This window comes from Pleurodeles waltl, chromosome 7 (genome assembly GCF_031143425.1).
Source record: "Pleurodeles waltl isolate 20211129_DDA chromosome 7, aPleWal1.hap1.20221129, whole genome shotgun sequence".
NCBI classification, from domain to species: domain Eukaryota; kingdom Metazoa; phylum Chordata; class Amphibia; order Caudata; family Salamandridae; genus Pleurodeles; species Pleurodeles waltl.
Genome location: NC_090446.1, coordinates 215,922,156 through 215,937,642, shown reverse-complemented (window position 1 = coordinate 215,937,642; position 15,487 = coordinate 215,922,156). Strand labels below are relative to the sequence as shown.

At 43.2% G+C, this 15,487-nt stretch overlaps 1 pseudogene; it reads right to left on the bottom strand.

Annotated features, from left to right (window-relative positions):
• Positions 1 to 3,433, bottom strand: part of LOC138246864 (phosphoenolpyruvate carboxykinase, cytosolic [GTP]-like) — a 78,940-nt pseudogene extending 75,507 nt beyond the window's left edge.
• Between the last annotated feature and the right edge of the window lie 12,054 nt (positions 3,434 to 15,487).

Below are 15,487 nucleotides of genomic sequence, written 5' to 3'. Positions count from 1 at the left end.
AATGTATTTGAATTATAGTGGCCATCTCTCTGCAGGTCTTTAAGGACACGCTCTCCGGGCCTAAAGTTTACAGATTACCCAGTATCAACAGTTTCAATTCAAAGTACATCAAAGCATTAGGGATTGAAACCAAATAACCGATGCTCAATCAAAAATCTTCTCAGCTGAAAAGGTGACAAGGAAGATTTTACGAGAGGAAAAACCAGCGCAACCGAGAGACAGAAAGAGATAAAAAAAAGAGAGCACGCCTGGCGCCCTGTGTGCGCGCGCGCCTATGACATAGATAATATGTTGGCAGTCACCTTGTCCACTTTTCTATTTATTGATCTTTACTTTTCATACATCTTGCAAACCTGGCCTTAAACGCCTTAGGGAAGTCGTCCTCTGACATCAGCGCCCCAGCTGGATGGTTCCGGTTTTGGAGATGGGCACGGTGTCCCTCTGCTCTTGAGTAACTATGGTATCAGTACATGAAATAATCATAATAGGCATATTGCATCACTCTGAGAAAGTCATGGCCAGTGGAATGTACTTCCTAATCTTTCGATTGCGTTGCAATTCAAACACATTTCACAGAAATACCTGGCACGCTCTATTTAGAGTTTTCTCGAGTGAACCTTGCAGCACAGTGACGTTGAAAGCGGCCCAGAATTTGTCTAAGAGTCCTGATACAGTCCGTCATCTCTTTCTACAGCTGGCTGGCTCTCACTGATTCCGGGAACGTGGCCCTAGAGCAGGAGGATCATTGTGCCTGTGAGATACATCTTAACACCCAGTAGCCACTACTAAATTTTGACCACCTGAATTCAGTGAGTGGGCCACAGTGTGGTGTGGGGAGCCCTAATTCACAGACCTCCTCCCCTACGCCTGAATTGAAATGATATGGGATATAATGAGTTAGGATTCTACCCAACCAGCTGTCAAGGAGGGCATTTCCATTATTTATATATATATATATATATATATATACAGGGAGTGCAGAATTATTAGGCAAGTTGTATTGTTGAGGATTAATTTTATTAGTGAACAACAACCATGTTCTCAATGAACCCAAAAAACTCATTAATATCAAAACTGAATATTTTTGGAAGTAGTTTTTAGTTTGTTTTTAGTTTTAGCTATGTTAGGGGGATATCTGTGTGTGCAGGTGACTATCACTGTGCATAATTATTAGGCAACTTAACAAAAAAAAATATATACCCATTTCAATTATTTATCATTACCAGTGAAACCAATATAACATCTCAACATTCACAAATATACATTTCTGACATTCAAAAACAAAACAAAAACAAATCAGTGACCAATATAGCCACCTTTCTTTGCAAGGACACTCAAAAGCCTGCCATCCATGGATTCTGTCAGTGTTTTGATCTGTTCACCATCAACATTGCGTGCAGCAGCAACCACAGCCTCCCAGACACTGTTCAGAGAGGTGTACTGTTTTCCCTCCTTGTAAATCTCACATTTGATGATGGACCACAGGTTCTCAATGGGGTTCAGATCAGGTGAACAAGGAGGCCATGTCATTAGATTTCCTTCTTTTATACCCTTTCTTGCCAGCCACGCTGTGGAGTACTTGGACGCGTGTGATGGAGCATTGTCCTGCATGAAAATCATGTTTTTCTTGAAGGATGCAGACTTCTTCCTGTACCACTGCTTGAAGAAGGTGTCTTCCAGGAACTGGCAGTAGGACTGGGAGTTGAGCTTGACTCCATCCTCAACCCGAAAAGGCCCCACAAGCTCATCTTTGATGATACCAGCCCAAACCAGTACTCCACCTCCACCTTGCTGGCGTCTGAGTCGGACTGGAGCTCTCTGCCCTTTACCAATCCAGCCACGGGCCCATCCATCTGGCCCATCAAGACTCACTCTCATTTCATCAGTCCATAAAACCTTAGAAAAATCAGTCTTGAGATATTTCTTGGCCCAGTCTTGACGTTTCAGCTTGTGTGTCTTGTTCAGTGGTGGTCGTCTTTCAGCCTTTCTTACCTTGGCCATGTCTCTGAGTATTGCACACCTTGTGCTTTTGGGCACTCCAGTGATGTTGCAGCTCTGAAATATGGCCAAACTGGTGGCAAGTGGCATCGTGGCAGCTGCACGCTTGACTTTTCTCAGTTCATGGGCAGTTATTTTGCGCCTTGGTTTTTCCACACGCTTCTTGCGACCCTGTTGACTATTTTGAATGAAACGCTTGATTGTTCGATGATCACGCTTCAGAAGCTTTGCAATTTTAAGAGTGCTGCATCCCTCTGCAAGATATCTCACTATTTTTGACTTTTCTGAGCCTGTCAAGTCCTTCTTTTGACCCATTTTGCCAAAGGAAAGGAAGTTGCCTAATAATTATGCACACCTGATATAGGGTGTTGATGTCATTAGACCACACCCCTTCTCATTACAGAGATGCACATCACCTAATATGCTTAATTGGTAGTAGGCTTTCGAGCCTATACAGCTTGGAGTAAGACAACATGCATAAAGAGGATGATGTGGTCAAAATACTCATTTGCCTAATAATTCTGCACTCCCTGTATATATATATATAGAGAGAGAGAGAGAGAGATGTAAATATATATATATATTTATAAAACCTGTAAATTAGTGTACTTATTGCAAACATCTCGTCCACACAGCATCACTGGTTTGAATTCTCGTAGAAAAGACCCAGATTTTAATCCTTCTGAAGTTAATAAAATAAGCACTTTTTGTGTTAAGTACTAATTAATCAGTATGCTATGAAACTCTAAGTGCTAGCTAACATGAACTTTTATTATAACTTCAAATATTGCAAGTTGAACACTGTGACTTAGCCAAGAGGGTGATGAGTTATCCGCACTTCAAGAAATTGTTCCCACACCGTCTGCCACCTTCCACCTCTTGAATAACGAAAATGTTCACTATAGCTCTCAGACGACATTAATCAGGGGAGTTTCACCCCTTATTTTCTAAAAAGAAGTGAAAGACTTTATGCAAAATAGTCCAGTCATATTAATGGAAGCGTATAGGTTTCCCCAAATGTTTAAGGGTGAATGATTTGAGCGGGTGAGAAAATGAATGATTGAACATTCTTGTATTGCTGTTTATCGGACTAGGCACTGTCTAGGTGTGAGGAGTCTGACTGCGCGATTCAAAGCTTATGAAGGACTGGTTGGAAAATAGACGAGTTTGTACAACACAGACAACCTCAGCAGTGGGCGCCCTTCACTCACCAGTTCTCATACTTGGGCAGCCTCTTCACTATGCTGCTCTCCTCCCTGGGCGCCAGGATCCTCTTGTTCGCCTCCTCTGACCCGTGACAGATGTGGATGCTCTCGGGCTGGCACACCTTGGCGTTGCCCATCACAAACATCCTGAAGTCTAGGCTCAGGCTGTTTAGATCCTCCTGGACCATCTTGCTGGTGATCTTTAGCTCGGTCTGCAGCAGGGGCGCCATCTTAGGAGAATGAAGAGTGTCTCAGAGGATGGACCTTCTGAAGGCAAGCTTTGAGGAAGGAGTTCATATACTCGGCAAATTCTCTATAAATAACGTCTATTCCTTACTAACTGAGGAACGATGACCTATACTAACCTCCTATAATTACATGAAACAAATGGTTTTATGTGTCTAACACTATACCATTCAGTAATTTACCCAATTATGTAAATAGATGCTCATATCATCGAACCTGCATCAACGCTCGAGGCCTTTGGGTAATCGATTCTGAATTCAGTATGATCGGCAGATTTGTTGGGGATTTTACGTCTAGTACTCCTTAATTTAATCATATCCTCTAGACTCTTCTAGAATCATCTGCAGCTCATTAAATGGCAGTCAACAGAAGCACGGCTTGTATTGCATGAAAGACATATGTGAAAACGCAGATATAAGGGACCAGGAAGGGTAGGCCCTTTAGCTAACACATGACATCTGTAGACCATTTTACACACCATTTTCTGGATCACTCCTTCAATATTTTTTTGTGTGTAAGATGATGAAGACATATAGTCAACAAGCTTCACTTTCAATTAGTCGTTTAGAACAGTCTTTGAGAAAATCTTCATTATGAAAGAACACTTTCTGGATCGTGCTTACTTTTCCCTCAAAAGAGGCTGAAACCTTTAGCTCTGCTGTCTTTTTCTTGCTCTTTAAGTTCTCAGAGCTTTCTTGAGGTCTTTCTTGGTTCTTGGATTCTTTCTTTACCATTGGAGTTCTTCCTTTGCTCTTGAAGTCTGTTCTATGAAGATGCTCCCGGGAACCTAAAGTAGCTGGCTAGGGTAAGTACCCCTCACCGTTAGCGCAAGTGAACAGAGGATACCAGTCTCCTATGTCATAAAGTACCTGTCCTTTTCCTGGCCAACAAACAAGTGTCACCAGAAACCAGTTTGCGAAAAAAGCGAAGCCCTCAAGCAGGTAATGATTGATCAAATTATTGACTGTATTCCAGTATGTACTTTTTTTCTGCTGGCAGTAGTACAAATTGACACGTTGGAACAACCTGTTTGCATTTGACCTGCTCGAGTTCTGATGAACATAGGCTTGGCTATTTCTGAATGGCCGGTTTGTGTCCTGGTTTATTTTTCACATATAGGCTGTTATTGGCATTTAACATAATCGCAACATAGGTCAGCACGATGACAATAAAAAAAAACGTAGCAATATATGTTTAGCAACAAAGAAAAGATCCCCCCCCACAGAGCCCCACCACCTGTACCCTGTCACATTAATGGAGCGCTAGACATATCAGTTTTATAAAACCAAGCCCTTCCCCCGATTCCTGGGGGCCCAAGACCCCCCCTTCGCTCCCGGTATGGGTTAACCTGTGCATCTAGCTCAGCTCATAGAGGTCCAGTGTCTGGAAGCTCCACCAGCTCAGTAAGTATTGCAGCCCATGCCTGTAAGTCAGCTGAAAGTTTACCATCTCTGCTGGTTCTTCGCATATGATATTCTTCCGCATTCGCCCAATCAGCCATGTGTGTTTTCCACTCAGCAAATGTCCGGGACCTCGGGGACAACCACCTTATAGCTAAGCTTCTTCTGGCCAATATGAGTCCCAACACTAAGAAACACCAAACGCTAAAAAAGTATTACTTAATTTCCTTTTTGTCCTTCTTTTGGTCAATGTGAGTCCCAACACTAAAAACCTTCTACTTTATTCCTTTATTTTTTTTCTCTTAGTAATCGGGACCTGTCCTAAAATGCATTGTCCTATTTCCCTGGGGCTTGCCCATCCAGTGGCCCCACCCAGGGAAGCCAGTATTTCTTCTCAATACCCAAGTATAGCCGGGCAGCAACATATCATTTGGATGAAGCCCGCGTCCTCCTGATTACACCTGGGACAGGAGGAGTATCTCAAGGGGTAGATAGAGTGTAAGATAATGGCAGATAGATATGCCCTGTGTAGTACATTAAATTGAGTAATTTAAAACATGCATCAGACGACACCTCCCTGACCCCCTCATTAATTGCAATCCAGTCTTTTGGCGATAATGCAGAATCCAGTAAATTCTGCATTTTTTTGTACACAGGGAGCTCAGCATTCAGCAGGTCCTCCCTCAGTGCCGTGTAAAGGTGGGAAATCAGTCTACGTCCACCTCCCTAGCTCAGCAAGGACCCTAGGGTCCGGGATTCTTGAGGCGACTCTGGAAAGGACGGCCAGATATCCCAGGCTGTCACTGAAATTTCGGGATATTGAAGAAACTGCTCATTACTCAGGCCAAATGAGGACATAGCTTCAGGCAAGGTAATAAACCGGTTGTCTGGGTACAAGTGCCTCAGAATCTCACAAGCCCCCCCTCATGCCATCTCACCACAGACATTGACCTGTTGATTTGGAAGATGGGGCTGAGTACCCATATAGACATAGCATAAGCAAACAGCGCTTGATGCAGCACCCTCTTTAACTGCCCGTTCCCAAATCAAACACACCTGTTTAACTATGACTGGCACCCCAGGAGGGACCCTGATGCCCATCATCAAGAGCATGGGTAAGGATAGGTCCTTATATGTGTCGCTAAGCAGTCAGGTTTCCCAGTTCTCAGTATCGTCAAACCAATGAACTGCATGCTGCAGTTGTGCAGCAAAAGAGAAGAGTTCTAACGAGGGCAGCTCCAGGCCTCCCCCACCCCAGGTATGCTCAAGTGTAGAGGGGCCCATCCACTTCCTACCTGATGACCATAATAACTCAACAATTAGTTTATCCAGGTCTTTGAACACCTTTCTGGGAAACTCATAAAAGGTTACCTGAGAAATATTACAGACATCGGGGCAATAAAATCATCTTAACTAGGGCCACTTTTCCCATTAGAGATAGGTGTAACTTCTTCCTGAATCTTATTAAAGGTTTTAGCTTCTCCAGCACTCTCCCCATGTTGAGGTCCCCAAAGCTTGCTGCTCCATGGGCCAATTAGATTCCCAAGTATCTAATGTTATCAATTACCCAATGGGATGGTCGCCAGAGGCCAAACAGCTAGCCCCCATTGGGGAACAGCCTAAACTTGACATGATTACCAGTGAGGCCTGATAATTCGCTGGACGAGGCCAGAGGTGCCAGCAAGATGGAGACTGAATATTCAGGTTGTCTTAGATAGAGCAGGGCACCATCAGCATATATGGAGGTCACTTGGTGCACTCCCCAATCTGCCCTCCCTATCCCCATAAGGCTTCTCGCAATCGGCATGCACGGGCCCCATCGCTAGCGCTAACAGCATGGGGGACAATGGGCACCCCTGCCATGTACAGAGGTGCAAAGAGAATCGGTGGGACACTGTTCCCTGCACCCTCACCCGTGCCATACAGTTGTATGTAAGGCAACTGAACCCAACGCAGGAAAGTGTCTTCTATGCCTGCTCTGCACAAAATGTCCCACAAATAGTCCCATGATAAAGAATCAAAGGCCTGTTTGGTATTTAGGAGGGCCAATGCAAACAGGTCCTCCTCAGGGGTCAGGGCATGCCAGACCAGTGCGAGTCTCCTCAAATTACAAATAGTGTTTCTCCGCGTTATGAAACCACACTGACCTTCATGTATAAATGGAGGCAGGGAAGGAGTTGTGTAGCTAGGACTATATTCAGGATCTTTATGTCGACATTAAGCATGAAGAGGGGCAGTATGAAGCGACCACCTTTGCATCCCAATCTGGCTTGGGCAGCATAACCACAATGGCTTTTCTCATGGAGGCAGTGAGTATGCCTTTATCGAAAGCTTCAGTGTAGGCTTCTAAGAGCCTTATAGCCATCAAACCCCCGCCCCCAATTTATAAAATTCTGCTGGTAGACCATCACTATGAGGGGCCTTAGCTGTCCTCAACTCTCATATCGCAGCTACTATCTCCTCCTTAGTCCAGAGGGCCTTCAATCTGTCTCTCTTTTCCCGGGGCAGGGAAGGTAACTCCAAGCCCTCTAGATAAGGGAGCTTCATATGTGTTGAGCTAGAGGGAGTGCTGGCATAAAGTGTCTCTAAATGTGAGGTAAACACCCCCATTATGCTCCAATGCATGCAAACCCTGCTCCCTGCCTCGTCACAAATCCCTGTCAATGGTGGAATCTGTGTTTCTTTATGGAAGAGAGAGACAGTCACCTACTAGCCTTGTCACCTTCCATATGGAGCTGCTGTCAGTAGCTGGTGTGGACAAATTTGTCAGGGCAGTCCCAAGTTTCAAGTAACTCTCGATTACATTCCTGCCACTCAACTAGTACCTGTGCCCGCTCCACCATCTCTGTCTCCAGGGTTCCCAATCTATGTTCTAAAGAATCTAAGGACATGAATAGCTGTGGTTTCACCCCATAGCTTGCCTTTAAGTACTCAACAGCAGCACCACTTTCACAGGGTCCCATTTGTGCCCCCTTTTTCACGGACTACCCCAATTTTATGTAAAATAATTATCAATTGTATCTTGCACTCTCTTTAAACACCGGATCAATAAGGGCCTCTGCCCGCATTCACCACAGGGGTATACCCAGGGGCTCTTTAGACAATTGGAACATCACTAACAAAGGGGAGTGGTCAGAGATATAATGTGCCAGGTAGGTCACAGCCTCCACATATAGTAGTAGCTTCTATCAGCAAGTAATAGTTCAAGCGACTATAGGTCCCAGCAGCAGGCATATGGCAGTAATAAATCTTAGCAGTCAGATTTTGCACTCTCCATACATCCTGAAGGCCTGCGCCAACCATCAGTTCTTTAAGGGCGCCTGTCATAGAGGGCTTAGTATCCGAACGGGGGGGAGCAATCCATCTCCCCATCAATAAGACAATTTAGGTCCCCCAAAAAGAGGATTTCTGTACCCATATGCTCAGCCGCTGAACTCATCACTGTTCAAAAAAAGCTCCCATCGGCTTTAATGGGTGCATAAAACTTCACCAAACATACTTCTTTTGTATATAACGCTCCCAAGACAATCACATACCTCCCATGGGGATCAATCATGGTTTTCTGGGCCACAAAGGGGACCCCAGGGGCCACCCAAATAAGTACATCCCTGGCATAGCTGTAATAAGAAGTAGCAAAGAGTTGACCCCTCTACCTGCGTTTCAAATATGTCAAACAGTTTCCCGAAGTATGCGTCTCCTGCAAACATGCCACTGACATACCATATCGACGCAAATATGAGTACACACTTCTCCTTTCTTCTGGCTGTCCCAACCCCTTTACATTCTAGGTCAATACCTTCCAGACACTAGCCAATGGTTCATAAGTGCTCCAACTCCCCACAACGCACCACTGGGTCAGAGGATCGTGCCGACATACATATGGTATACACCAGTATGGGAGCTGCAGAGCATCATCATCGATCAACCAATACCTGTACAACAGTAGAACAAAAAGACCCATCAAATATAGGAACCCATACCTGCTCCCACAGCAAGGGCCTCAGAATGTCAGGCCAACTGCCCCAATCCTTCCAGTAAGGAACAAATCCCTACTTTTGGAATCGCTTCATGCTGTGAGCTTAGCATGGCCAAGGGCACTTCAACCACCAGTGGCGAGACCTCAGCCCACCCTAAACTCCCCTGCCAGCAAGTTAGAGTCAATCCCCCGCAGCAACAGTACTGTAGAAAAAATAATATAATTGATGCATCAGTCATAAGCCACCCCCCCTGCATTCTAGTAGTCAAATGTAGGATAAATACAGTAAGTTCTGCGCCTCTGATGAATACCACATAATCACATGCAGGTAAAGGAGAACACAACTCCCAAATATCAAAACAATTAAATTAGAGAGGATCCAGCCAGCCATATTGCTCTTTACCAATGAGCACCAGCCTTCAGACAGTGCCATTGCTGTGATAATGAGTACCCTCCCTGTGGCACCAAAAGGATTTATCAGTGCCCGGCACATAGTTAGAGTGTACCAGGGTTCCGTTGGGGCACACCAGTATGCACCCCAATTGTCAACCTCTTGCATTATGGGTGGATACCTAAGTGTCTGCGTAGCCTCAAGCTCCTCTGAGGATTCCCAGTGCCACCTGCTTAGACACAGACTGAGGCCCAGGGAGAGCATGGTCCAGGGATCCCAGCCACCCATGAGCCTCCTCTGGGGTAGTGAAAAACAGTACAAGGCCCTCGTATAGCACCCGCAGCTTTGCCGGAAACATGAGACTATATTGGAGATCACGATCTTGGAGTATGACCGCTCTGTCCCGAAAATTAAACAATCAATCGATGATGGCTCTAGGCGGTGGCCCTGGCCTGGGCATTGGTGCCAAAGCCCGATGGGCGCATTCAATAGTAAAGAACTTTGAGAGACGTTTAGGTTTTAAGCCTGTAGTTATTCACTCTTCTGAGAACAGTTTTGTCGATTGTCCTTCTGCTCTTTCAGGAATGCCGACAAATCGGAGATTGTTCCTTCTAGAACGGCCTTCCACGTCCTCAACCCAGCAATTCAATGTGGTCACAAGGGATTGCAGTTCAGTGACATTTTTCTTGTGAGTGTTTACTTCTAGCTGGAGTTCTGAAACCTGGCCCTCTGTGTTGGTCACCCACTCCATTACCGTCATAAGATCGACATGTAATAGGGCCACCTCTAAAGCCATTGAATCAATCTTTGCAATGTTAGCTCCCGGGATCCCTTGATTTCCACAGTGAGGTCCACCAGAGTAGGGGCTGAAGATTTCTTTGGGCTGCTTGTGTGGCTCCCGAGCCATGCTCTCCTATGGCAAGGCATAGTTATCAATTTTGTTGGCCTGCACCTCCTTCGTTGGTTTATCCTTCTCTATCTTGGCCCCCCAACCATTTGCTGTTCTACAGGCCCCTGGGTCAGCAATCCGCCAGTCCTGAGCAGTTCAACCACGACCATGACCCAATTTTCCAACATCAAAGGGGGAAATATAGATGCCCCGATTGGGAAAAGGCAAACTTATGCTGTCAATGTGTCTAAATTTAGGGCAAGGGAGCAGGTTCAAGGGGACAATCACAGGCTGAGCATCTCACTGCCAGGCCAACATTCAGCAGCAGCCCATTTTTGTGCCATAGGCAAGTGAGGCCTACATTTTAGCCAACACCCCTCAAGCCCCTTCACAGTGCTCTTGAAATAGGAGTGGGCCCAGAATCTCAATAGGGCTCAACATGCCCCACGGTGAATGTGAGACACAAAAGCAGAAATAAGGACCCCCCACTGGCTACTTATGTGTTGTGTGTTGCAGTAATTTCAATTGTGTATATATTTTATTTAATTCGAAATGTATATGGAATAATGTGTTGTTTGGATTGTAGAGGAATACAGTGGGAAGTTAAAAGTTAAAGAAATTGTAATAAATTTAGGCCCATATTTATACTTTTTGACGCAAAACTGCGTAAATGCAGTTTTGCATCCAAAAGTATAGCTCCGGCTTGCGTCATTCCAGAGCGCCAGCCAGGCACCAAATATATGGAACTCTGCAAGCTGGCGCAAAGGGTGGGCTAACGCCAAGGTATATGATGTTAGTCGGTGGGGGCGGCGGTATGGGGGAAGGGGGGTTTGGACAAAAAATTACGCTAGGCTGCTTAGAGGCAATAAAATGCCTTTAACCAGTGTAGCATCATTTCCTGACGCAAAACCATCTATACCACATGACTCCTGTCTTATAAAGACAGGAGTCATGCCCACCACACAATGGCCAGCACAGGGGACAAGGATCCCCTGGGCATGGCCATTTCACCCATGCCATGCATGGGGGCCTATTTCAGGGCCCCCAGTGGCACTTAAAATGTATTTAAAAAAGACTTACCTCTACTTATCCTATGTACCTGGGATGGGGTCACCCCATCCTCTGGTGTCCCTCTTGTGTGGGTTTTCCTGGGGCTTGGGTTGGGCACCTGTGTGCTCTTTCCATGGTGTTTGACCATGGAAATGGGTCCACAGATCCCGTAACAGGTCCCCTAAAGCCTGCCCTGACCCAGGGGTTAAATAATGGCGCTAAGCAGGCTTAGCACCATTATTTAGGCGCGCCTCCCACCCGTGCACCATTTTTGCACGGAGGATAAATAAGGCTCTAGGGGCTTTGAGTCATTTTTTGGAAGGGAACGCCTACCTTGCATCTCATTGATACAAGGTGATTTTATGGATCAAAAAAATGACTTTAACTCCACTATTTTGAAGCTAGACGGAGTTAAGTTTGGATTGAATTAGCGTTAAAAAAATTACGCTAATTCAGTGCAAAGAAAGTATAAATATGCCCCTTAGTTTATAAGTCATTGACATTGTTATTATGAATTTAAAAATTTAATTTCTTTAATTACTAAATTATTCATTGTTTATTTCAGTTTCATTTTTAAATCCTAAAGTATATTTTAATGTTTATACTTTTGGTACTGGTTTATATTTTGAAAGTGGATTGATGGATTGGAGTGGGATAAGGTGTGAAGTTATTACTTTATTTTTTTTTATTGTTTTAAAATTCAAATAGTTTTTTAAGATAAATGTGTAGATTTTTAAATGTTTATTTATTATTTAATTTATTGGTTTTATTTGGTGTATTTGTTAATTTGCTCTGATTTGTTTGAAATATTACAATTTATAAAGGGTTATAAAATCCATAAAATATCAGAATGTTATTTTTTAATTAATATTTTCAATCAAAATATGTTTTATTTTATGGGAGGGATCTGAATTCTTCTGCTATTTCTCTATAATACTTCTTAATTATTTTGTATGTTTTTAATATTGTTTTTAAGGTTATGTGGCGTGCTTATTTTCATATAACCTATGTTTCAAACATTTGTTTAGGTATTTCAATGTTTTCTATAACATAATTGTGTGTTGAAATGGGGTATCTAATGTATTTCCCTACTGTTGTATACATTGGAGTGTGAATAGTGAATCTAGCCCTCCAAAGTCCAACATTTTCCATACTTTTGCTGAGACTGGAGTGAGAATAGTAAATGTAACCCCTTCGAGGTCCAGAATTTTTCCAACTGGTGATGAGACTGGAGTGGGAATAGTAAATGTAATTTTGCTTTGACTGGAGTAGGAATAGTATATGTTCAAGATTTTATGTACTGTTGCTGAAACTGGAGTGGCAATAATAAATGTAACCTCTCTGAAGTCCAACACTTTCCATATTGTTGATTTGACTGGAGTGTGAATAGTATGGTAAGTGTAACCCCTCTGAAGTCTAACACTTTCCCTACTGTTGCTTTGACTGGAGAAGGAATAGTAACTGTAACCCTTCTGAAGTCCAACTTCTCCCTTTTGTTGCTTAGACTAAAGTGGGAATAGTAAATTTGACCCTCAGAAGTCCAAAACATTCCATACTGTTGCTTAAACTGGAATGAGAATAGTAAATGTAATTTTGCTTAGATTCGATTGAGAATGGGAAATGTAACCCCTCCAAAGTCCAACACTTTCCGTACTTTTGCATGGACTGGAGAAAGACTTGTAAATATAACCCATTGAAGTCCAACACTTTCTGTACTGTTTCTTAGACTGGAGTGGTAATAGTAACTCTAACCCCTCCAAAGTACAACACTTTCCCTACAGTTGCTTTGACATGAGGGGGGATAGTAAAAAAAAACCTCAGCAGTCCAGCGTTTTCTCTACTGTTGATTAGGCTGTAATGGGAATAGTAAATCTAATCACTCAGAAGTCCAATGCATCCTTTCTTGTTGCCTACAGTGGAGTGGGAATAATAAATGTAACTGTTCTGAAGTTCAATACTTTCTCCACTGTTGCTTAGGCTGGAGTGGGAACAAAAAATCTAACCCCTCCGAAGTCCAACGCTTTACCTGCTTTTGCTTAGACTTTAATGGGAATGGTAGATCTAACTCATCGGAAGACCAACAATTTTCCTAACGTTGGTTAGAGTGGATTTATAATATTTTTAATAATGTTTATTTTTTTATCATTTTGGGTTTATAAATGTTTGTATTATTTTTTACATTGTTTTTTCATTGCTTTTTTTGTTTCTGGTTTGATGGTGAAAAAATAGGAAGGTAATACTAATAATATATATGTTTTAATTAAGTGTACAGTAATAAATAAATCAATTTTTAACATGTTCATCGGATATTTTAATAATATTAAATAAATTATTTTGTTGGCTGTATATATGTTTGGCAATAATTACTTTACAGTTAATATTTAAAAATAAAACTGTAAAACATTATATTATACTTAAATAATAAACTATTTAAAACACATGACTTTAAAGTCATTGTTAATCAATCAATGTATTTACCTGTTTCTGGTGTCAATATTCTTTTCAACAATATTTTTACCACAATATTTTTGTAGCTTTCATTATAAGTATAGGACCATGATATTTTTGACAATGATATTTTTGACACAAGATTTTTGTCACTTGGTCATACTGATCATGATATTATGCTAGGGAACCCTAAAGACATTTATAAAATTCACATTGGCAGAGCACATCCTTAAAGCAAATGGGTTTTGGAATGACATATCATACTTGTATTATTGATTCTCCCTATCTCCATCAGTGTTTCAACAACTAATCAGGCATGTGACTTACAGTTCCATGGTACTACAAGCATTTAGGGGCGAGCCTGATATATGGTTCAGCCTACATCAATGCTGCTCTACTCTTAGTGATAAACATGGCATGTGAATATTGAACATGTTTACGTTACCCTTGTTATGTAGTGTTTTTTACCAATCAATCAAGGCAGGTACAGACAAAGATGGGGAAGATAGGGCCAGATGTAGCAAACTTTTGCGAGTCGCAAATGGCCCGAATCGCAATGTGCGACCCCGCAAAATCGGAAATGGGATGCAAAAATCCCATTTCCGAATCGCAAATTGCGACGCGAGCCATTACCGACTCGCAAAAATTGCGACCCCATTTTGCGACCCGCAAATAGGAAGTCGCAATTTGCGAGTCGCAAACCATATGAAATAGCCACTCGCAAATTGCGACTAGTCGCAAAAATCCCATTTTGCACTTCCGATTTATCACTAACTCAGAGCAGGTGGTAACCATAACCAAAGTATAAAATGGGACCCAGAAGGCACCTGGGTCAGTCAAGATGGCGGAGATATATGTGATAGCAAGGAGGAGGAGAGCCCACGCCGCACAGCAGATGAGGAGTAGGAGCCAGAGACAGGAGAAGATATACAGAACCAGACAGACACTTTTCCAACAAACTGAGGAGGAGATATATGATAAATACAGACTCAGCAGTGCAGCAATATTAGAATTAATGGATCTACTCAATCCGCAGCTTCAACGCCAGACTGTGCGCGGCAGCGCCATCCCCACACATGTGCAAGTGCTATGCTCACTGCACCTCTTGGCCTCGGGTAGCTATCACGGGGTCATTGCAGTGGCAGGTGGGGTATCTCAAAGTGCACTCTCACGGTTCTTCAGAGCATTCCTAGATGCCATACTCACACACATGTCCAGATACATATACCAACCCAGGAATGAGGCAGAAATCAACAGCACCAAGTTGGAATTCTACAGGATTGCCAACTTCCCGCATGTAATAGGGTGTGTAGACGGGACACATATAAAAATCTGCCCTCCTGCAAATCTGGAATATCTGTTCTGCAACCAGAAGTGTACCCACTCACTGAACATCCAGGTGGTATGTGACGCCCATTATGTTATAACTGACATAGTTGCCAAATTTCCAGGGAGTACACATGACTCCTACATTTTCAGGCACAGTGGGATACACCAACGCCTAGAATGTGGGGAGTTTGGAGACGGATACCTCCTAGGTATAGCTGAATACACCTTGCAGACATACACACATGTCAATGTGGAACCCATCTATGCCCAGATAACATTGTTCATTTTTTGCCAAACAGGTGACAGTGCATATGCACTACGACCATGGATACTTACCCCGTACTTAACACCCAGCAATGAGACAGAGAGGCGATACAACAGTGCACATAGGAGGACCCGAAATGTTATAGAGAGGACCTTTGGACTGTTGAAGGCAAGATTCAGATACCTCCACAGAAGTGGAGGTGCCCTCCAGTATGCCCCAATAACAGCATTCAAGATCGTTGGCGCATGCGCTATACTGCACAACATTGCCACCAGACGTGGGCTACATCT